General features: G+C 44.1%; 1 protein-coding gene across 1 annotated transcript in view; it reads left to right on the top strand.

The window, feature by feature from the left end:
- Positions 1-24,195, top strand: part of MRPS5 (mitochondrial ribosomal protein S5) — a 1,175,798-nt gene that overhangs the window by 500,829 nt on the left and 650,774 nt on the right. The gene's annotated exons all lie outside the window — the stretch shown is intronic.

Genomic DNA, 24,195 nt, shown 5'->3' with positions numbered 1-24,195 from the left:
GGTAAGGAAGCGTACAGACTGAGTTCAGCTCCACATGTGAGTTAAGAAGCCGAGCACCCTGAAACCTACATTAATCCTATCTAGCTTTAGGTGTGTATCTGACGTGCTTGGCTGTTGAGTTGCCTGGGGTGGGAGGAAAGAGAGAGAAAGGGAGGGAGAGAAACAACAATTTCTTCTCTGCAATACGTGTCGCATGCTCCCGCAGGTATTAGTTTTCTTCCCTGTAGAGGAAACTGCACGCAGAGGTACCTAAGGCCGGGCAGGGTGAATTTTCACCCGAGCATACAATATTTTCTATACAACCCCACCCAACTCTCTCCAAAGGAGAAAGGACCTTTCTGTGAAAGAACCAGGAAAGCCACATGAGAACTGACAGCATGAAACCACGGAAAGGAGCCTGCCTTGGAGTGAAAACCAGCTACAAAGTGCTTTGACTAAAAGTAACCTTGAATTTTACAGTACTGAAACAGTAAAACTTTTACATGGGATAGAGCACACTGTTGATTGTCGAGCCACCAATATGAAGAGTCACACCCATGCTGAGGAGCAACACGACCCCTTTGGCAAGCCAGACAACCAGCTGATGCCACATTTGAGTGCAGAGAGGGTAAGTCAGTGTGCTGAACACCAGGATGCTGAAATAAAGACTTACCTCGTCACTTGGCTGCTGTCACTTCCTTTGTTTGAGCCTGAGTTGCTTCTGCTGGCTAAAGAAGCCCCATAATTCTGACGGGTGTTCGCAGGACTCGGCTGGGTTTTGCTCAGTGTTGACAAAGGGGCCTTTTCACGGGAAGCAGGTGGGCTGGGTCTGGACTTGTTGGATAAGGATCCATTATTCTGACCATGAAGGCCACAACTGGAGGAGAACCAACATGGTTAAAGCATACTGGATTATCTTTATCACACAACTCATTATGTGTCTTATTTCACGCACAAAGCTGTCTAAACACTAAAACAGGTAGATAACTGTGAGTGGCCGGGAAGAAAGTCCTGAAGTCATCAGCCACTGCACACTCTTTCACTGACTGTGGGGCTCTCAGTCTGAATTATGTGATCTAGGGAAACGTTGGCCATTTTCACGTTTCTCTGTGGATAGCACGGTTCCCACTGACTCCACCAGATCATCCACATTCCCTGAACCTCTGACTCCATTAAGCAATGAGAGGACTGCAGCCTGGGCTAGGGCCAAAAGAACCACGCTTCAGCCTTCCCTGGCCAGACCGGCAGAGGGATGCCTGCTCATGGAGGTTTGCTCTAAGACTGCTTTCATGCTCCTTGGCAAGCAGCCTGAGGGATCACAGTGTGTGATGAAAACAGATTTGTTTGAGCCACTGTTCCTTTCTCTCTTTGGCATAGAGGGTGCTTCAGCTGCCACTGTCAACTATTCATAGAATCATAGAAGAGAATCATAGAATCATTAAGGTTGGAAAAGACCCCTAGGATCATCAAGTCCAACTGTCAACCCAACATCACCAAGTCTCCTAAACCATGCCCTGAGGTGCCACATCTACACATCTTTTTAAGTACCTCCAGGAATGGCGACTCTAACCACCTCCCTGGGCAGCCTGGTCCCAATGCCTGACCATTCATTTGCTTAGATATAGTTCAAAGCCTACGGTGAGCAGGCTGAAATAGTATTAAAATAGACAAAGAAAACCACAGATTTTTTTCTTCCTTCCTTCCTTCCTTCATTCCTTCCTTCCTTCCTTCCTTCCTTCCTTCCTTCCTTCCTTCCTTCCTTCCTTCCTTCCTTCCTTCTTCCTTCCTTCCTTCCTTCCTTCCTTCCTTCCTTCCTTCCTTCCTTCCTTCCTTCCTTCCTTCCTTCCTTCCTTCCTTCCTTCCTTCCTTCCTTCCTTCCTTCCTTCCTTCCTTCCTTCCTTCCTTCCTTTCCTTCCTTCTTCCTTCCTTCCTTCCTTCCTTCTTCCTTCCTTCCTTCCTTCCTTCCTTCCTTCCTTCCTTCCTTCCTTCCTTCCTTCCTTCCTTCTTCCTTCCTTCCTTCCTTCCTTCCTTCCTTCCTTCCTTCCTTCCTTCCTTCCTTCCTTCCTTTCCTTCCTTCCTTCCTTCCTTCCTTCCTTCCTTCCTTCCTTCCTTCCTTCCTTCCTTCCTTCCTTCCTTCCTTCCTTCCTTCCTTCCTCCTTCCTTCCTTCCTTCCTTCCTTCCTTCCTTCCTTCCTTCCTTCCTTCCTTCCTTCCTTCCTTCCTTCCTTCCTTCCTTCCTTCCTTCCTTCCTTCCTTCCTTCCTTCCTTCCTTCCTTCCTTCCTTCCTTCCTTCCTTCCTTCCTTCCTTCCTCCTTCCTTCCTTCCTTCCTTCCTTCCTTCCTTCCTCCTTCCTTCCTTCCTCCTTCCTTCCTTCCTTCCTTCCTCTTCCTTCCTTCCTTCCTTCCTTCCTTCCTTCCTTCCTTCCTTCCTTCCTTCCTTCCTTCCTTCCTTCCTTCCTTCCTTCCTTCCTTCCTTCCTTCCTTCCTTCCTTCCTTCCTTCCTTCCTTCCTTCCTTCCTTCCTTCTTCCTTCCTTCCTTCCTTCCTTCCTTCCTTCCTTCCTTCCTTCCTTCCTTCCTTCCTTCCTTCCTTCCTTCCTTCCTTCCTTCCTTCCTTCCTTCCTTCCTTCCTTCCTTCCTTCCTTCCTTCTTCCTTCCTTCCTTCCTTCCTTCCTTCCTCCTTCCTTCCTTCCTTCCTTCCTTCCTTCCTTCCTTCCTTCCTTCCTTCCTTCCTTCCTTCCTTCCTTCCTTCCTTCTTCCTTCCTTCCTTCTTCCTTCCTTCCTTCCTTCCTTCCTTCCTTCCTTCCTTCCTCCTTCCTTCCTTCCTTCCTTCCTTCCTTCCTTCCTTCCTTCCTTCCTTCCTTCCTTCCTTTCCTTCCTTCCTTCCTTCCTTCCTTCCTTCCTTCCTTCCTTCCTTCCTTCCTTCCTTCCTTCCTTCCTTCCTTCCTTCCTTCCTTCCTTCCTTCCTTCCTTCCTTCCTTCCTTCCTTCCTTCCTTCCTTCCTTCTTCCTTCCTTCCTTCCTTCCTTCCTTTCCTTCCTTCCTTCCTTCCTTCCTTCCTTCCTTCCTTCCTTCCTTCCTTCCTTCCTTCCTTCCTTCCTTCCTTCCTGTTTCCTCATACGTATCTACCTTTCTTTTCCACTCTTTATTAAATAACCTGACTGTCGACTGTGGGCTTGAAAGCAACTGCTATCTGTGCTGCTGGCAACTGCCAAAGGACTGAGGTGCTCTGAGCACAGCTCCCCAAGGTGGGTTCCTCGCTTGCTCGCTTGGTTTGTCTTCCTGCACTGCTACACTGCTACCTACATCCTCTCATGGAATTTGTTCTTCTCAACTGTAATGAAAGGGCTGGTTTCAGAAAAGAAAAAGGCAAATCCAGCCAACCAAAGAGGCCTGAACATAAAAATTTAAATACCACAGCACTATGAAGCAAGAACTCTTCTCAAGATTCCCTAACTTGGTTTCGTCCCCCCTCTGAAAATGGAACAGTTTATACGGAAAGTGGCTGCTGCAAACCTTCATCACACTGCTGTGGTTTGGGTGATTTTATAATTATTTTACAATGAAGTGCGGGACTGTGGTTTGTGACAACACTGAGATTTTTCAGAGGAAGTGGAGTCAAACAGTTAAAAGAGAACATATCGCAAAGGAGACCTCTCCTTCCACTTCGTACAGTACAGCATCAACTCTTGGGTGAGGCAGAATTCACATAGACTGTGCATAATGCAGCAATGCAATTGAAGGAGCATTATTACAGAGGACTTCTGTCTAATTAAGTGGGTCAGGATGCTCTAATTTGAAGTTACATTTAAATGCACAGAAATACATGCAATGATACAGAATCTTACTGCAAGTAAGGTGATTTTAGGGCTTCATATGATACTTAGTATTTTTCACACACACACACGCACCCCCGGCCAGTACCTTTACTGGTTAGATTTAATCTAGAGAGTGCTTAGGTAATGTTTATTTTTCTAATGAACAGTCTCATGACACAGATAGGAAACTGCTCATTAAGCATCATTCTGACAATCTCTGTGTGCTGGGGCACACTCCGACCTCAGAGACATCTGTGTGACTTAAGCCTAGAGGTATCCCACTGCCAGTCCCGGCCTGCCTGCCAGCACTTCCACAAAGGGCAGGAAACCCGTCCTGTCAATCTGAACTCTTTCCACCTACTCCAAAAAATGTAACCATCAGGGATTTTGTGGGTGGAGCACAATGTGCGCTGCTCCACCCAAATGTCCTCATCCTCGCATTCACAAGCTCTCTGGATTTGCACTTCACAAATGATAGGGAGAAATCTTACAGAAATCTTTCCTGAAAGATTTGTTTAGATAGATAACTCATTTTTTTATATTTTTTTTTTTTTGCATATAGTTTTAGTTACAGAAAGGTTGGGCAAGGGTGTTGAATACAAAAGCATCAAAGGCAATATTGTCTACTTCTTCCTACAAAAAATAAGGTCATGACCTGGAAAGGCACATGCCAAGCTGACAGTTTATTACAAAGAGAAAACAGTGATAAGACCAAAAGGTTAAGGTTAACTTCTTAGAGGTACTGCTGTTAAGCAACATATACCCAGTTGCCTCCTCCTCCACTCCAGCTGAAGTCTCTTCTGTCTTACCTGAGGGTATCTCCCATACTTGTTATGAACAAACAACACAAAAATACCTGTCGGCTGATCTGGCCTATTGACATGTTTTGGTCTCAAAAAATATAGTTTTTTTTTCCCCTTTCTCATATTACAGTTCTCATCAGTGTAAGTGCTGCCCAAGAGCATAGTGTTAGCCCAATTGTTTCAAAACTCACACTAGTGCTATTTTATGTATTAGCTGCAAGGCCTTACATAGTAGTCTATCTCTGCACTAGCAACTCTCTCACTCTTCAGGAAAAATGGCTTTGCTTACTTGTGAGAAAAAGACCTTTTGCTTCCAGCAGCCGACACATGGGCTTCAGGCACTGAGGTACAGCCTGTGTTGCTTGAAGAGCTAAAATTGGTTTTAATCCCTGGAAAAGAAAAGGGACGAGTAAAAACACAGTGGAAATCATAACTCAAAGGCTGTTTTAAAAATCACGATGAACAACAAGCATCATCCCTTTGCCCATCCTGTGTGAATTTTAGCAGTTGCATGAATTTTCCAACAACCCTGATGTCAAGCACGTGATTTGTTCTGGATTTGCAACATTTCTTCAGAAGTGGCACTTAAACAAGAGCAGAGAAAAACCATTTGGACACAAACCCCTCACACTAAAGAAGCCCTTTTAGGACACGGCTAGGAACATTTGTTGTGACCACCTGTTTGCTTTCTTACAGCCGTCAATACAAGAATCAGGCTGCTCACGTGGCTCCTGCAGCAGCACACAACTGTAACTGTAGATTTCGCTTGCTTTAAACCATAGGAAAACACTACGCGCTGGGGGAAAAGCCGCTTCCATTTTGGTCTCTGAGACGATGTACACATACATGCATATGTACATATACGTGTGTATAGGCTAATAGGGTATATGCGTCTGCGTATGTACACACATATGCAGGTTCTCGTGGCACACAGAAGGACAGTAAAGCAGTTCTAATAGCCTTAAATCAGTCCAATAATCACGCGCGGCTCTCAAGTGCTTCTGGGGTGTTAAGCCATCTACCTGATTTCTGACTTTCTATGGATCACAGCTTTTATTTCCCAAGCCCTGGCATGTACAGGGCATGTACATTTTGCTACAATCAGTAGTAGGTAGAGCCACTAAGAAAGTCTTATCACCTGGAAAAATACCCACCCTAAAGTTAGGATTTTTTTCAGTCTGTCACTCAAATGGCAGATGTCCAAAGCCATATCTGGGCCTTACACTGCAAAGCCACAATATTGTACGATGACTTTAATCTGAGGGAATGGAAATAACTTTCCAACAGCCTTTAAACAGCTGGTCAGGGGGAGCATCTCTCACCTGAGAATTTCTGGGCGCCGTCTCACGCACAGACACCCCCAGCCAGCAGCTGCAGACTTACCATGAACCCCATTTTTGCTATATTTTCCATGATGCATCTGCAGATACCATCATCCCCCACTGGGGTGGATAAACCTTCAGCTGCACAGTCGTTCTTAAATCCTTTGCAGAACTGATGGTGATGTGCACGTCTTGTACCCCAGTTGACTACTTTTGTTGCTGTGACAATGTGATTGCGAAAGCTCACACATCTAAGTCCCAGAACAACCCACCTAAGCAGCATTAACCATGAAAGAGGCTGCCGTTTCTCAAAAACCATTTCTTTTGTCTGAACTGGCTATAACACTTGTTTTGCCCTGATCTGAGACTCCCCTGACTAAGAGGAGTGTCTTACCCACCATTTCCCACAAAGGATACCACATATTCAGTCATCATGAATTTCTCATTTGAAATTCATTCATACATATATTTCCATGCTGCAGCCACTCAGTGTCACAGTGCTGGCAGGCAAGACAACTTGGCACCATGCTCTGACGGAAATGCTCTTGCCACACGTAATGGCATCCAACACTGAGAGGCCCGTCGCTCTGGCCCCAGCCCACCTTGCAGCAGGCTACAAGCGGCAGCACACCCACTCCCTAGGAGCAGAGCTGTGCACCGCTCTGTGCAACGGGAAGAACAACACAGCGATGGCCAACAAAGTGCTGCAACGTTTTCCAGGATTGCTTCTTGCCTGCAAGACACTGGAGTGAAATAGTGCAGTATCAAGTGCTGTCCCTGCACTTTATTGCTCAGTGGGCAACGGCACTGAGCTAAGAGAGTGCTGCAAACAGCATCATGCTTTCTGCACTGCCTTTTAGCCTCCTTGCTGCCCTGACAGCACCACTACAGTCACCTAGCTCTAGCTGACATGGAGGGGAGAGGGGAGCCTGCAACCCCACGACTGCATGCTGTGCTGCCCACGATGAGGAGCGCAGGCAGTGCCAGCTGGCACAACCCAGGCAGAGGCAGAAAAGGCAGTGACGGTACGTCAGACGTGTGTGCACATCTGCCCCATGGGTTGGAGGACCACTGCTTAGGGAGCTAACACCATCCTGCCACAGCACTGCAATTGGCTGGGCAAGGTAGAACAGCTTAGGTATACTTGGTCTGCCAGGACAGTATGCAACCCCATCACATACGTACCTATGTCTATGGAGCCAGTATATACATTTCTTACACAGAGCCACACAACAACCGTACATGCATGCCTGGAGTATAGCATCCCAGTCTGCTATTTATAGCCATTACAGATGGTTGGATACCTTGTGGCATGGTCTTCTGGCCTCAAAAGTCAAATTTTGCTTGCACTTGAGCATGTAATATTTTTCCTTCTATAAGAATAAAGCTCAAACTTTCCTGTGTGCATTTGATTGTCCATGTGCTATCTAAATGGTAAGGTTACAACATAGAAAAAAGGAAGAAGTGTAAGTAATATCTGTGACAGGAACACTGACAGCTGAGCAGAACTGGATTCCTAAAACTCAGGATGCATCTGAGTTTAGTAAATCTTTTAAGCTAATTTAGTCTTTTGGTGTAAGTCTTTCTTATTTGCAACTTCACCACTCTTTCATAGCTGCCAAAGTATAGAAACCACAGAACTACCTATCTTCTGACTCCATAAACATGACCTCTTAATATATATCTATGTGTGTGTATATATAGATATAGAAATCATTCTTGATGCTAGGTTTGCATATAGTCACCCAGTGAAACAGAGCTGTAAATGAAACAGCGCTGACAGAGACAGCTTGTCCTCAGAATGTAAAGCACTTCAATTTGCTGAGCTTCTGTGCCTTCAAAAGCATCCTGTTACACAGCAAAGAGACGAAAACACAAAAAAATATAAGTTCACCACTCCAGTGCAGCTGATGGAGGAATAAGTAGCGTGCTGTCCCTGTAGATAGCTTTATTTAGAGACCCCAAGGGAAGAGAGGGGGCCTGACTGCATAAGAACTTCCAGCAAAGCCGTTAGAAACAGCTGGAAAAGTAGAGATAATTCAGTTGTAATGCCCTTTATTGAAAGAATCTGTATTTTTAAAAGACTAAGTTTAATTTATCTTAAAACTTTTAACTCACAGCTACATCTCCAGTTTCAATCTTTAACAGCATAAGCAGTAATATTTCCAGGAAACATTAATGCTACTTCTTTTCTATTTAATACGGGGTTGTTCCTGCAAGATTGTTTTTGTACACCACAAGCAATCTAGGAAAGAACACCAGACTGCTCACATGCACGAACAAATGTAAGAAAAAGAAGCTGCACAGAAGTGATGAAGTCTTGCTTCAGCATTTCCGGCTTTTCTTCAGATAACACCCTTTAAAAAACGACCCATGTTGAGGGCAAAGGCTGCCAGCAGGGAATGCACTCAATTCACAGTGTCAAGCTCAGCTGGCAGCGTGTTTTTGTTCCAGTCCCTGGCCTTTGACTTACTATGCGATTTACTATTACTATACATGAGACTCTTGCCTTGCACTTTGCTATAAATTTCACATCCAACAGTAACTGCGTAAATGCAGATATAATCCTGGGAGCAAGGATCAGGACTCTCCTCCACGTAGACTGCTCTATTCTTTGTGTGACAGAGAAGCTGCTCCCATGTGCTCTGCCGCTGCCCGTGTCCGACAGATACCCTCTACTACCCCGAGGTCTAAAGCCAGTGGAGGAAGCTGATGATGCTCTGTAGGTTGCAGTGGTTCAGAACTCTTGTGAGAGGTGTGGATTTGAACTCCTTTGGTCTAAGGAGGGCACTGAACTCAGATCTTTTCCCTGACCTCTACTTGCGCAGCTGCCACACAGAACAGGGTGGGTGGTAGCACCAGTGCTGGCCATAGTTCAAAGCAATGAAACGTGCTGGTTGCTGGCACTCACAGAGGTGGTCTGGCTCTGGTACAGAGGTTCAGAGTGAATGTGAGGCACGTGCATGGGCGCAAGCAGGGTACAAGTAGGTGGCCAAATCTGGGAGACGGGCACGCCTCTCTGGCCTCTCCTGTGGACTGGTAGAGGTGCGTTCCTGCCCGGCATGCTCTCTGCTGTGAATCTTGGATTGTAGTACCTAACCACCCCCTCTTATTGTATATGCAGTTTAGTCATCAAGCGCAGACTTGCAAGTTGTGCTCCCAGAATGACAGTGAGAACCTGAGCACAGCAATGCCTGGCATCAGCATCCCCTCCCCTATCCCACTGCGCTGGCCAAAGAAGCTATCACTTATCACTCTTGGGTGGACATCTACCTGACTGCTTGCCTGTGCCCTCTCCTCAGACAGATCTGTTAATCACGTTGCAGCTGATTGCACAGCGCAGTAACGGCTGATAAATTGGCAGCTGGCAAACATGCAGTCAGAGAAGACGTGGAGCAAAACTTTCAGTGTGGGTGACCATCAACTGTTCAAACCTGCTGGGTGAGGAGACTTCCAGCTCAATGCCAGGCAGAAGACTTTGGGGAAGAACTTCAACGCAGATCCTGCTTCCCTGCATTTAGATCTAAACTTGATTTTACTTGACCCCCTCAATTCATACTGCTGGTTGTGTGATCTAAACTAATTATGCATCTTGATTTTTGCTCATCTAGTTCACCTACTTTTCTTCCTTTGGAAGAAAGTTTGTTATCAAATAATCAAAATTTATCTCATTAAGCAGTTTTCCAATCTCATCTAAATACTATAGCTTTGGTAGTAATCTGAGCTGCATTCATGCAAAGTATAAGCACTGCAGATCTCCAAATAAATACGGAATGTGGCTTGTGTATGCCGTGAAACCACAGTCAGTCAAGCTCATCTCTAAAAACAGTCACTACAAACTAATTACTGAGATTGGCTGAGAGCCATCATGTAGACTCTGCATATCACTGTATCCTGAGCCAGCATTTTTCTTCATTGTTTTTAATTCATGGATTTGCAGAGCAGCCACGAGCAGATGTTGGAACAGACAAAGAGCATTACAAGGTGGGGTTTTTTTCCTGCTTTATATACCTTACAGAGATTCTTCGTACGGAAATTAGCCTGACCTAATTCTTTTTTGTGATTCTATATGCAGTTTGAGCTCTTCTAACACCACTTTAGAACAGCTGCCAGCAATTTTCCCTTCTCATCCTGAAATGACCTTTGCTGGGGGAACACATGTTCACGGAGAAGACAACAGTCTGGACAACTTATCTTTCTGTTCAAACCAAAAGGCTCTTTCGATCAGAGATGGAAGGATGCTACTTTGCTACTCCAACCTCATTAGAAACATTGAGACTGGAGGTTCAAGGAATACCAATAGATGTATAACATGATACTCAACTTGTATATGACAGTTTTGGAAAAACCTCTGTGATGTGTAAATCCACCTATGGACAAGTCTTTAATAAGGAAGCATGTGGTGTCACCTCAGGAGTTTTCTCATATACCTGGCAGTACTACCTGGTCTGCTTGAATAGAAATGAATAGGCTGGTCAGAAGTACTTTTAGAAGCTGGAAAACATCATCTTTGGCAGGGATGACTTAACAGGACACAGAAAGGGAGTGAACTCCGTCATAGACTAGGTCAACATGCCAGCCGTCCCGTTATGTTGGTGGCAGAAGTTTAACAAAGGGCTTTCAGAGGCCTCTTCAACACATCTCCTAAATCTGGTTCCAATGCACAAGGAGGAGAGAGGCTGGCTGGTGCACAGCAACAAACCCCGCAGGCATGCATTCACAGCAGCAAATGCTGCAGGTATGTGTCCACAGCATATATGCAAACGCATGAAATCACATGCTAAACCTGATTCAGCTGAAAGCTTTTGCACAATCACCCTTAATAGAAGGCACATGGTTTTCATTATAATGTGCATAAAACATTTTAAATCAGTTTTACCTGTTTTCAACAGGGAAGAGAAAACCACCAGAATGAGAAACATATCCGAGAGGTAACTAACTAAGCAGCCCTGCAATCCCAGGATCAAAAGCAAAATTTGTCATAAAGCTAGCCAAACATTTACTGTAACGCACACCTTGAAATTATTACAAAAAAAATAATAGAGATCAAGTGCCATCTACTGAAACGAACAGTAAAACCCTACCCAGTATATTGATTGGTTGCCTAAACTATATTTCTATAGTTAAAAAGAAAGACAAGGCGGGTCTCAAAGCAATGAATGTCAAGTTACGACTGCTGTCATTTGCTTGTTTTTCCCCCCAGTAGCACTCTTAGCATTAAGGAACACTAAGGACAGACATGAAGCCTGTGCTTTTTCAGCCTATTAATCCTTGAGGGTTTGCGGTCACACCGTATTCTGCCAACTTTAGCAAACACTCACAGCCTGCCAGGTGCCCAGACTTCGAAAGCCAACAGCTTCCTATTACTTACAGAATTTCAGAAGGGAGGAACAGGCGACCTGTAATGAAATGCCTCAACATGGAAGCAAGACAAGGCTTGTAATCCAAATAAAATACAAAACAAACTCTGCAGAATTTTCATTTCCTTTCAACACAACTTACATAACAGTACACCTAAGATACGGTATTATAAGGTACATCTACTGTTTTGTTACAACACATTAAAAGTAATATATTTCAAGCTCCTTGGGGAAGCGATGTCCACCTTGCAGCGGCTGGAGCAGGATTTATGAAAGGATGCCAGGTCCCCAGCTCCACGGGGGGAATTTTGGAAGTAGCACTCTCCCTATCTGCCACCTCACTTGAGAAATCCCGCTCTCAATCAGCAGAGTGTCTCAGCTATGTGAAAATCTTGTTTCTGGGCATGCCTAGAAGCAGGTCAGCTTTAAAAGCACTGAAGAGCTCGGTGCCTGGCTCCTCTCTAAAGACCAGGGTGGGTGTTTCACACTACACAGAAGACATCAGGGTCCACACAAAAGCAGCCCAAGGAAAGCTCTCTTCTGCTCTCTGCTTTACTGGAGAAAGGATCCACCTGGGATTTGCAGGGCCAGATTTAGCTTTGAACTGGGAGGAGGCTGCACATCATCTCCCCATCACGCCACCTGGGGCACGCACTGCGTCCAGCTGTAAGAACCAGGGGAGGAGATGGGGTTCCTGTCCTCTCAGCTTATCAGGGCCTTCTCCAGCTCCTCCACAGATTCACCCAGTTGAGGGTGCCTGCACGTCTTTGTCACCCATTGCTACAGAGTGGAATCCAAACAGGCCTGAATTTCCCACAGCTCCCCTGCCTCCATCAGGAGACCCTGCCTAACCCCTGCACCCAACACACCTGAGAAAAGTAAGTTCTACAGTCTAGAGTTTTGGGCAAAGTTGGGCAACCTCTGCCTAGTTGCTCTATCAGATGCTGGGTTTTATTTTCTGTTCATAATTGTGGTTTATTTATTGGAACAGGGACTGGGCATGCATTTCCCCCTTCTTCCAGGCTCTTCCTAATCTCGGAATCATAACGACAGGTGAGGACCAAAAGAGACTGAAGGCATCTAAAACAGAGCTTCCCCAGGATTTATATAGCTACGTACGTAAAAGCAAGCAAATGTTCAAAATGCCACCGCTATCTGCAAAGACCTGCTTAGTTGTTTATGGCTGAGTTTAAAAAAGGGGGACAAATATTTTGATAGTTTTATTATTTTAATTTAACTAATTCTTGATTCAAAATAAATCCTTTCCATTTTTAATCTTTAAAATTTTGTATTTTAAAAATATAATTAAATATTCTAATTTAATTAAACAAATTTAAAATTTATTGAATTAAATTAAGTACATTAATTAAAGCATTAAAATATCTCTAAGCATTCTAAATATTTTAGATTGAAGATTGTCTTTGTTCAGTCTGAGAGAAAGGTTTTCTTTAATGTTTTGATTTGGCAGCAAACCCCAAATCAATTCTTTGCATAACTCCGCTTTGAACATAAGAAAATGGCAGACAAAAAAAAAAGAGGGGATGTAGAGGAAAACAGAAAAGGAAATAATCTATCCATTCTCAGAAAACAGTTCAAACAGTTCAAATCCCAGGATTCTCTTTAAAAAGGCGGGGTTCCAAAAAAGGTCAACAACAATGATGACAGGATTACAGGGCACTGTTTATGAAGGAAGATTAAGGGAATACAATTTGTGTCTTCTAATCAGTCTGGCAACACTCTACCATGGGGAGGAGGAATACAGCTGGAAAACTGTAAAGAAAACCATTTAACAGCAACACAGGATTCTGGCTATGATGCATGTTATGTCATGAAAAATTACTTTAAATAAAAACTGATGTTTGGTGGAAGTGCTCATAGTAGAATGTAGCTGGAGTATGTTCAGAATATTTTAAGCAGGGCATCAGAAAACTATTTTCAACACTGGCATAAATAATACAGATTGTAAATTACAAGCAGAGCACCAAGAAAAAAAAAAAATCTCCTAAGAGAACATCTATAATGGCCTTTCCATAGGCACAGTATTTCCTTCCATACAGGTGAAGCGGGCTGAAAACCACGGAAAACAGCCAGAAAGAGCAGAACATTTGCTGCAGTAGATACACAAATTGCAAAGCCTGTTCCAGCTTGACCTCACACATATTTTAAAACAAATACTTAAGAGCGTGCAGTGTGTATAGCATCGGTTTCTCTTATTTGACTCATATTCCATAACGAATGAGCAGAAGAGAGAAAAAAGCTTCTTAAATATAAAAAAGACTTTTTTTTTTTTTACTAAAGATCACTGCTCTGGCCATCTTCCATACCTGCCTCAACTCTGACCTCTAAACCTCAGTGCCCTTCTTACGCCAGGAGCTCAGCCATCTTTTCCCGATGGAGGAGGAGCATGTCCCCACAGTCCCCAGGAGACCTGCATCTCTATCAAAAGGCATTTGGCACTAAAAGGTGAATTGGCTGGCACAGGTCTCACCTTGTCCAACAGCCCAGCGGCTGAGGCGCTCCCTGCAAAAGTCCCATATCTGCATCCCCTACTTACTCAGATTTGCAGTTGGAGCCGTGGCTTTCTCACGGACCACGCGCAAGGCTGAGCTTGAGGTTGCAGGCATCCTGAGGCGAGAATCTCCCTTTAACAGTTGGCGTCCCACTTTCAGGAGATCTGGAGTGGTATCAGGACAATTAATGGGCCAGAGAGAGAGAGAGAGAGAGAGAGAAGAGTTATGGTGTGCCTGCTGGGTACTTGGCTTCAAACCCCCAATAAAAGAGTAACTAGATTATACAAAGTGGAAGAGCTTCCCTGGGAGCAGACTCCCTGCATCCCCTCAGCCTGCTCAGCAGCCTGCTACTAGGGCACTCGTCTCCTTTGTGCTCAAGTCCAGCCTCCAAAAGAGGCAAACAGATCTAAGTAGAAGTTTCTTTTCCCTTTACTGAACTAAGTAACAGGCATCTCCTTTTAATGTTCTTTTCCTTTGTGAGGAAGGACATAAGCACCTAAGTGCGCAAGATTTGTGCCCGAGACCCTGAATTGTAGGTGGCCTGTGCCACCAGCCCAGAGCTGAGCACATCATTGCTTAGGACAGATGGGATTCAGGCTTTCGCCTTCTACTTGCCCATTCCTCCTTTGTAACTTGCTGACTTCTTTTCGGGATCCTCTATTATCTCTGTGATGTCTGGGTGCCTGCTGCAGCCCGAGAGTCTTCTGAACAAAAGGAGATATATGTCTTGAGGGGCCTCAGCCCAACCACGTCCCTACTAAGCAACATCAACAATAATTTTTTAGAAAGGGTGGATCATACAATCTGTGACATTTTTCTAGAACACTTTAATTTAACAGGAACTTGCAGATTTGGGTTCAAAAATACAAAACACTTGAAAGCCAAAACAGTCTTTGTAGGTGCTACTTTGTTTATTCTTCTTTGAAAGAAATACGTGGCCCTTTGAATATGTTATCCACACCAATTCAACTCAATTTGTTGAAATTCAAACTCTAAATCTAAAACATATAAAAATCCTAAATAAAAAACCATAGCGCTATGCTAATAATTTTTCAAAGATGCTTTTTCAGCATCTTTTGCTCAAAATATTTGTCTTCCAATTATATTCCGTTCTTATCTCTTGGAAGTTACACAGCACTTTTTTCACTTCAGTGCAATTCAGTTAGCTTATACCCTAAAAATTCTTCGCTCCTGCTAACAAAATTCACGGTGCAACGGGAGATACAGGCTGTCCATGTGCAATGCTAGCTGCCTTGGGCAGCGGTCCTCAGAAACAGGACAAACGGACAGTGCCCAAGCCTATCAGGGATGAACAGGAGAGGAAAAGGCATCTAATTAGACTTACTTGAAGATCCAAGTGTGATCTTCAAACACAAACTTTCTTCCGCAAATGAATGTCTAAGACTGGGTTTCCTTTCTGTTAAACAAAACAAAACAAAACAAACATAAAAAAAAAACCAAAAAAAAAAAAAAAAGAAAAAGAAAAGAGACAGAAACCGTACTTGGCTTCAGTAAAGGCTAACAGCAGAGCTGTCATAGACCTGATGAGGAACACAGGAGATCGGGGTGGGATTCATCTGACTAAGCATGGATGTCTCTAATGTAGACACCCATGTCTGAGCCAGCCTCGGTCCCATATTTAGGCAACCGAGAGTTCGTCAATATAACCAGTGAGTTCAAGGTACTCCCTCACCCCCGAAACAGCTCCCACAACGGCCAGGAGAGAAACGGCAGATTCACCTGTTAAAGCTGTTCCACTTCTGATCAGCAATGGGACCAGTCACTGGGGCAGACAAGGGGGGCGCCCCCCCATCTGCAGCCCACAGCTCCTGAAGGTTGTCCAAGGAGACCCGTAGATTCGGTTTTCACCTCTCCTGAATCACAAATACCGAGGGATTTACCCCAGGCAGAGGAGCCCCAGCGGGATCCGCCGCCTGCGCTGGGTCCGTTGACCCAACTGGCAGGGACCGGTCAAAAACTGCCACGGGGGGGACCCAGGCGTTCCGATGCACGCGGAGGGGGCTGGGCTATGCAAATGAGGGCACCCCCAGCAGCCGCTTCCCCCCTGCTGCCAGCCGCCAGGCCTCACAGCACCAACTGCTACAACACACCAAGCCTTCACAGGGTGACGCCTCTCTGTGCTCAACTCCGGGATGCAAGCTTCGAGGTTAGCGCGGGCTTCAGCCTGGGCACGGCATCCTCGCTCACGGAGGGTGACATGTGCGCGCTCATTTCCCTCTGAAAGAGTTAAAAATAACATTAGAAACCCTCAAGCTGACACAACAACATCTTCAACTCGTTTAAACTAGACACAGGAGATGTTTCTGTGATCCGAGTTTTTAAGAACAAAAATACATGCTTTTTTGAGCCTGCAGCCGTTTTAATGCTGACTCTACTCCAGCAGTGCTTATTGAGAATGAAATCCATGTGCAGAGAAAGTAAGGATCTCCCTTAGCTGCCCGTGTCTGGGTACCTATTGGTGCTCAGTTAATATCTGGAAGTGTCTTAGACTGGAAGCATTTTTGTGTAGTAATGGAGGGCTGTGTTCCGTTAAGTAACAGGGAAGACTATATCCTGTGACCTTTTCTCTGGTGGCTTGGTATGTATGTGCAGCAGTTGAAATAAGCCCAATATGGCTTCCTGGAGACCAAAGCGTTCTGGAAGACAGTGCTGAGCAGTAGGCTACTAGTGCCTGCAAAGTTCCTGTAGTCTCTTTCTTCCCCACTCCCCAGCAGATTCTGGGCTGAGATGCACCCAGATTTTCCAGGCAGTGATCAACCTAGTGGACGATAAACTGGATTTTCCTTTAAACTGGATTTTCGGTTAATTGAAGTTAGTTAGAACTTGGTTGCTTCTGCAAATTGTAGATACCTATCTGCACCTTTAGACTTTCTAAATGCCAACAAATTTATTTTTTTTCCCAACAGGAACAGTGAAGCTAAATGCTCTTTGGCTGAATAAGCAGCACTGTATAAAATGTCTCGTGTGTGAAAATGTTTTTTGTACATTTATAATCGTGTTGAAGTGAAAGAATAGTATGAAGTCGTTCTTCTTACAGTTATTCAGTAGGTCTACAGTAAGTAAAACCACGCTGGAATAAGAAGGTCTGCTAACAGTGTGCTATCAGTGCTTATAATTAGTGTTCTGTTAACCAATGAGTTGGGTTTTCCCGGGCATAAATTGTGTTAGGAATGCAAAGCAAGGCTGACATCAGGAATGAATACTTCCCTGGTTTAAACAGCTTGCATCATTCCATCCAAACTCCGCTCAAATTCTTGCTTTGGAACCCAGAAAGAATGAGTCACATGTGGCTGTAGTTCATCATAGGTGCCTCTTTATTGAGAAACGAAACCTCTTCTGAGCCTGAAAGGTCGTAGCTTTATGTTGAGTACGTGTAGGAAGTTTGGAATAGAGATCAATGTTTGGAATAATGACCAAGTAAAAGAGCAGTGAAAAGGTAATCACTTTGTGGTTGTATTTATTGCTTGTATTTATTTTTCAGTGACTTCAGTTCCTCTGTCTGAGGTAATGTGAAGGTCTCCTCTCATCTGGATGCTACTGAAGTCCAATAAAATCACTCAGCCAGCGGAGTGCATGGAAACCACCTCTCTGTGCAGAGGAGTTGTGTGTTGTGCAGTTTATAGGGTGGGGCAGAAACATGATCTGCTGTGACTGTCCTCACTTCACAATTGCAAATGAATAGCAGCACTGCTTAACGCCTCATGTGGCTTTTTGGAATACCGCTGCCTTTACATGCAGGCTAGCGCGCATATACCGTCTTCCTTTCTGCATCGGTTCAGAGGTGCAGGGAACATACAAAAATCTGCTACTGTAAAGTGGCAAACATTATTACTCTGCATATGCTAGACTGACAGCACTGTCACCTATCTGGCCTTCTGGTGGAATGTACAACAGTGGGTCATCACCTCAAAAACACCGTTGGGAATTCCGTTAACTTGGGAGGTAGATCCTGATGCAAATTACTAATTTCATTCTTCCATGACAGACAGCAGAGCAGCTTAACAGAGCACAGGGAAACTTCTGGCCATTAATAATCAATGAAGGGAAACCGTGAAGGTACTGAATAAGTGCAGTCCCTCTCCTGTCCTGCCCAGTCCAAAGATAATATGAAGCCTTTGTACCTCAAATACTTCTAAGTTTTGTGTGTCCAGTTTGTCCATAGTTGGCATCTACCAGACACGGCTGCATCCAGTGATGACAGCTTTTAATTCTCTGCATTTTACACACTGATGTGGATGCGCACGGGTAGTTTAGGCATGTTGAAAGTTAACTCCTTTCGGCCTTGTCAATGAGAATGCTTGATTCTCTTTTAATAAGCACATCTTTATTCTTACCGAATCTGTGTTAAATTTCACCTTTTCAAACTAATGAAGCTTCACTTTTATTTTTAAGTCCTCTTGCAAGCAGCTTGACAGATTTTTCTAATCTAATAAACTGAATGCGAAGCCGGAGCGACCTCCTAACATCATTCTGTTACTACTTATGCAATCGAGGAGAGAGCTGCAACGTGGCACTTGGAGTATGGATCCAGTTGTTGCCCCAGCGCCACTCAGTGATGTGTTCTAGCTGAAGTGGGGAATAAAACAAGTGGATTTGGGGGTTACTTTTTTCCTTTGCTCTAGTCAGCCATGTATTTGTTGAAATTAGAAACCTATTTCTGTCGACAGATTCTCTGAGCTAGCAGGTAATGATGTCTGGGGTTTTATAGCAGTGATAAGAAATAATGCTAAAAGGATACACAACCGTAGACTTTAATTTTTTTTTCCTTAAAGGCTATTGTTTCTATCTGTACTGAGCAATAGAATACAACACAGATGCTGAATACATGAAAAGGAACATTAGAAGTTGTCATCTCATCTGATCATGAAGAAAATGTTTGTAGTACTTGCATTACAAAGAGGATAGCTTCTGATGCCTCTGCTGAGGGGAAGGAGGGACACAAGCCAATGTCCTAGGCAAGTCAAATTGTTTTGGTCTGATTTTGAAAAAGACAGGTAGTATTGTTACTTGAAGCATTAGATTTGTCTAAATAGCTCTGGGCCTTACAACTGTCCTACGTTCTCCCTGACACACTGAATCCTTGAGAACTGAGTGGCTTTTAGATTGTAAAATATTTGGGCAAATTATGAATTATAACCCATTTCTGACAGGAACTTAAAGTATGCTGAAAATTGGACTCGTGTTCTTTAGCAGTTCACATTTTCTTTAATTGCAGACAACAACAGATAGAAGAAAGGGGAAAAAAAAAAAAGAGAAGCAGCGCAGCAACAAAAGAAAATGGGGGAAGAAGCCCAAAGGCTAATGAAAGAAGAAGAAAACAAAACTGATGTAGAAGCGTCCGGACACAAACCAGGCATCAGTGGCACAGTGCCAAGGAAAAAGAGAATTTCAGCTCTACAACATACATATTGGTATTGATTTAAGTACTTCTAGGGCTTCAGCATTTCTAGGACTCCAACCGTTTGGTTTCAGGGCATTCTTCAGGGCATCTTGGAAGGCAGGGTTCTCTCAGAATATCTTCAACGACTGGTAGGTGGTTATTAAAGGAGAAAAAAAGCCCACAGAAAATCATGCCTTGATGGAATGAAGTTTCCTGCAATAGTCCTATTCCAGCACCCTTCTTTGCAGCAAAAGTGATTGAGCAAGGATGTTAATTGAGAGACATCCTTAATGAATAGTTCAAGCCTAGAGAAGAGAATGGAAATACCTAAGAGTGTGGTAAATCTCCTGTATTGTCTATGCTTACCCGAAACATGTAATTAAACAGTTTTAAAGAACCCTTTGCTTCCTGCCTGATCGAGAATGTCTGCTTTTGCCTTTCCATAAAGGTATTTATAAATGTTTCGCATTTTTCCATGGGAGATAATATTGACACGTGCAGAAGAAAATTACTTGTTAAAGGTGACCTACGACTCTCAACGTACTCCTGGTAGAGTACGCTCTGGTAGAGCACAAGTTACAGCTGAACACAAAAGTGGATTTCTTGTCACTTTGTCACCTGCAGCCCCTGTGCTACCATGCCCCTTTACAACACTACAGTGGTTAACAGCAGGGGCATCGCTACACAGCAGTGGTGCGTGCTGCTCCTTTCTTATGAAGGCTAATGTTGTGAACGTAGGGGAGCAATTCAATCGCTTACTTGTATTGGTAAATTTGTATTTCTAGCAGAAATTCTTCTACTTCCTACATTAAGGGGGAAAAAAAGTCTCACGCTGTATACTTGTTGCATAGGTAGTACAACTGAAAAAAAGGTGTCCTCCTGTGAATACACCTAAGTGTGAAAATTCTCAGTTCAGTTAACAGCACTTCTCAGGTTCCATTTTTGTACACTTACTGTATGTATTTACAGTGGGATTCCACTCAGAAAAGCGTGCAAGGTAAATAGGCAGTAGAAGACAACAGTAGTTTAATGAAGAAGAAAAGTTAATGTCTGCTGGAGGGAAAGGTGTGTGGGAGGAGGAGGGTCCATGTGGTCATTATGTGCAGCTCAGAACTTCAGTGAATACCTCCTGCATCTTCTGCTGTGCGGATGCTATTATCCCTGAATTCATGGGCTGTCTTGTGGCAGATGAGCGAGGACAGCAAATTCTGTGCCTGAGACGGGTTCCCTGTGTATCCAGGGTCCTGTGAAGTTGTGACAGAACGGGAAGGGGCGGGGGGACTAGATCACCTCTGCCTCGAAAAATAGAATTTTTAACTAAGTTGTAAGACACAAGTTCTGCTTAAAAGAGAAGTACTTGAGAAAGTAAAGACAGTAAGACTTACTCTGAATGGCCTTTGTCATGGAGAAAAGTTTAAAAAAATATTTAGTATGCTTGTCATGCTGCTTAAAATCTTGCACAGACCAACTGATTTGACAGCAATTTTTAGACATTAAAGAAGTCATTGAGAAATGTGAAATTTTAAAACACCTTTTAGAAAGCAACAATATGCACTTTTGTGTGTATCTTCTGCGCAAGGGTTCTGGCTGGAGTAGAATCGATGACTACAGTCTGTCCGGACTGAACAGCAGTATGGCAAGCAAATCTGCTCCTAGTACACACCTCTAAAGTATCTGATGGTGGATTGGAGATAAGAAGAAAGTCTGTGAATAAGCTTTAATAGCAATCCGCGTCTGTCCTTTCAACCACACTGATGAAGCAAGGAGGCACATGTCATAATTCTTTCCCTATTGCTGACACAGGGCAGGGAAACCTAATACCTGTTGCCTAGTTTAGGTTGGAAGCGACATCGCATCTTTCTAAAAAAATTAGTTTAGTGCTTACTATTGCTATTTCTGAGACAATGTAAAATAGGTGCAAATAGATGTTATTTATTAAAAATAAGAAAACATTGGCTAGTTAAGAAGTTAGAAACAAAGCCGCTGACTGCGTCATGAGAATGCTCGTGTGTTTTTGAGCCTTCAGCCGTTTTAAAAACGATTAGGTGCTGCCACCTCCTGCACATCAGCCCTCCTGCGTTGCTTTGCCCTCTCCTGCTGCGTACTCACACTGTTTTGCTGTTCTTCCCTCCATTTCCCTGCCTGTACTTGAGCACAACTGCTCTAGGAATTGCTCCCATCTACTCTACCAAGTCCTGACATAATGCCAGAAAGGGTACAGTGCTCTCGCAGGTAGTAGTCTGTATGTCAAAACAGCATGCATTGGTTTCATATGTTTTCCTGCGCTATAGTTGCTTGTGTTTGCAATGTCCCATGTTCATTTGTCTGAAGGGTTTTGGAGGAAAATGCTCCCCTGTTCTGCTCATGTAGGACATAAATAAAACAGTGCTTCAATTTTAGCGCATTTCTAGCGGTTGGGATTTAGGTGAGGTGGTTGATTTGGGGGGGGAAAGAAGGCAAAATGAGGAAGTGATCAGAAGTGAAGAACAGCCTTGTGAGTGGGTGGACCTAAGTAAGCATGCAGGTGAATCTCTGGTGAGGCGGTGGGCAGTGCCTGTGCCTGGGTGTTTTCAGCAGCTGAGAGGCATGTTGGGTACCTCTTCAGCTGAATATTAAAGAAAGGCTTCTTTGAGCCTGGATTAGAAAGAGAAATGCATAATGGGATTATCAATAGGTGTTGCTTCAACCAGGGAAGGAGCCGACTTGGTTCCTATGCTACCCTGTAAGCATGAATTCAAGCAGCCCCCTGCTACCTGACCCTTAACCTATGCCCTGCTTGTCCTCCCCACCTGCACACTTTGAGGCAAGACTTCCCAGTGTGGTATGAACGATTTCTCAACTCAGAAAAAGGAGGAGGTTTTATTGAACTCTTTGGAGGCTAATGGTCCTCCCCTAGCTGCTCCATACAGCACCAGCAGGATCCAGGTGAATCATGACTAAGAGTAAAGCCAAATATTACATGGGGAAAAATCAAGATGGTACATTTGTCACAACAACTGGGATATCCTCTGTGGATCGGGGAGCAAAGGCCAGTCCCACAGAGTCTGGGACTGGAGCATTTATCGTGGTACTTCAGGCCTCTTCTTACAAAGGGTACCTTGAGCTGTCTACATGCTTGCAGGATGGAGGAGGAAAGGTGGCAGCTTGGAAGCGAGCTGTATTTCGGGTAGAGATCAGAGCACGGACTTCTATCAGGAATGTGACGGGAACTCTCTTGCTGAGCATAGGTAAATAACTTATGAGTGTTGAGCGGACAGAAGATTTTTAAGGGCAAGAAGCAATTTTGACGTTATTCTGGTGTTAGCGCCTTGTGTCTTAAACATGGACCATGTCCAAAACATGGTTTGAAATGAGTTCAGCCTATTGACATTTTAAATGTAAGTGTAGGTTCATACTGCTTTGTTGCCTGCTTGCTGCAAAAGACACCCACGTAGTCACAGGTGAATCTCTCTCCTAGAACTGAAGATCTAAACTAGTCCTCTAAACTAGGCTCCATTTCACCACCACTCACAGCAAAGATCACTTAAACAATAGTGGCTGTTAAAGAGAAACCCAAAATTGTGATAAAGATGGTAAAATCACATATAAAATATTGCGCTCTCAGCCTTGAACAGACATGCTTTGAAGTAGCAATAAGGCATGTTGTGTCATGTGTTCTAGTCCCATCCCCTCCACCCCCCAACCTATTAATTTTGGCCCTTGTGCCCAGGTACTTAAAAGAAAAGCTTTTGAAAGTGACTTTGCAGCAACTATGTATTGCAGTAGTGTCATAAGGCAAGTCAAGTGGCCTGCAGGAACCCAGCAAGGTAGGTGAGCATGGAAGAGGGTGTTGCTGGCAGAGGAAGCAAGACGCTCTCATCTTCTCATCTTTGTGAACTCTTGGAGCCTGTGTTACATCAACATGCCTGTTCGATTTCTCTTCCTTAGTGAAATGCTTAATGAACACTAGGGAATCTGTTGCAAACACAAGTAATTCAGAACCCAGGCATTACAAGGATGCAAAAGGTCTCTGAATTGCCTCTGTAAGCATTGGTGCATATCACCCTCTTGAGTGTTGCAAATGCTCCCCACATGCTGGCCAACTGTTCCTCCTTCCTTGTGGCTAATTCTTCCCCAAAGCGGCAGGGCAGTGCATGGCGTTGTCTGGCTTCACTAGGCTTCTTCTGCTCTGGGTTGCACAGAGAAATATTACACTTGCTTTGCTGGAGGGGAGAACAGGAAGCCAGTGAGGTTTAACCGGCCAGAGGTGTTGTTGAAAGGTTGGGTGGAGGCAGGCAAACACCGCTATGTCGTCTGTTGGTTGGCATTGCCCTCCTCTGAACTATGCACGGATTTCAAGTTTTGGACAGGAAGAATTTGTGGTTTGATGGTCACAGTGGCATCTCGGTGGGCACACTGAGACTGCATGGCTCTCAGATTAATTAAACAAGGTATTCTGGACTTCTGTTACATGCCGGGAAGGCTGACACTCTCCTGGCAGCACAGAAATGAGCAGTTACAAGCTTCTGGAAGACTGCATTGAATTAAAGATTAGGCACTTGCATTTGTTAACTCAGCATGGGTGCAGTCATGCAGGTGGCATGTGTGTCCACAGACCAACTGGAGCCTTTTTCTCTGCCTGAGTGCTTATGCTTGGAGCTGTAATGAAGTTTTTCTCAGCAGAATTCTGTTCTTTGGGTCCTGATGGTTCCTTATGCCCTGATACAGTGCCTCCGCCAGCTCTGCCTGTGGCCAACAGCTCAGCTGAGACCGGCTATTTTATATGGCTTTGCTACAATAAAACACTCACACATTTACCATTTCTAACAGGCTTCATTGAACTTGTGATTATAAAGGTAATTTACAATAAAACAATTAAATAAACAATAAGCTAAAGCACAATACATTTCAAAGGGCTCATATGACTACAACATTCCAACACATTAAAACTTTAAAACAACATTAACACTCAAATTGTACCTACACCTATACTTATCTTTCTAACACGTTTCAAGACTCTCAACAAAG

Source organism: Phalacrocorax carbo, chromosome 3 (assembly GCF_963921805.1).
Source record: "Phalacrocorax carbo chromosome 3, bPhaCar2.1, whole genome shotgun sequence".
Lineage (NCBI taxonomy): Eukaryota > Metazoa > Chordata > Aves > Suliformes > Phalacrocoracidae > Phalacrocorax > Phalacrocorax carbo.
This window is presented reverse-complemented; position numbering and strand designations above follow the sequence as displayed.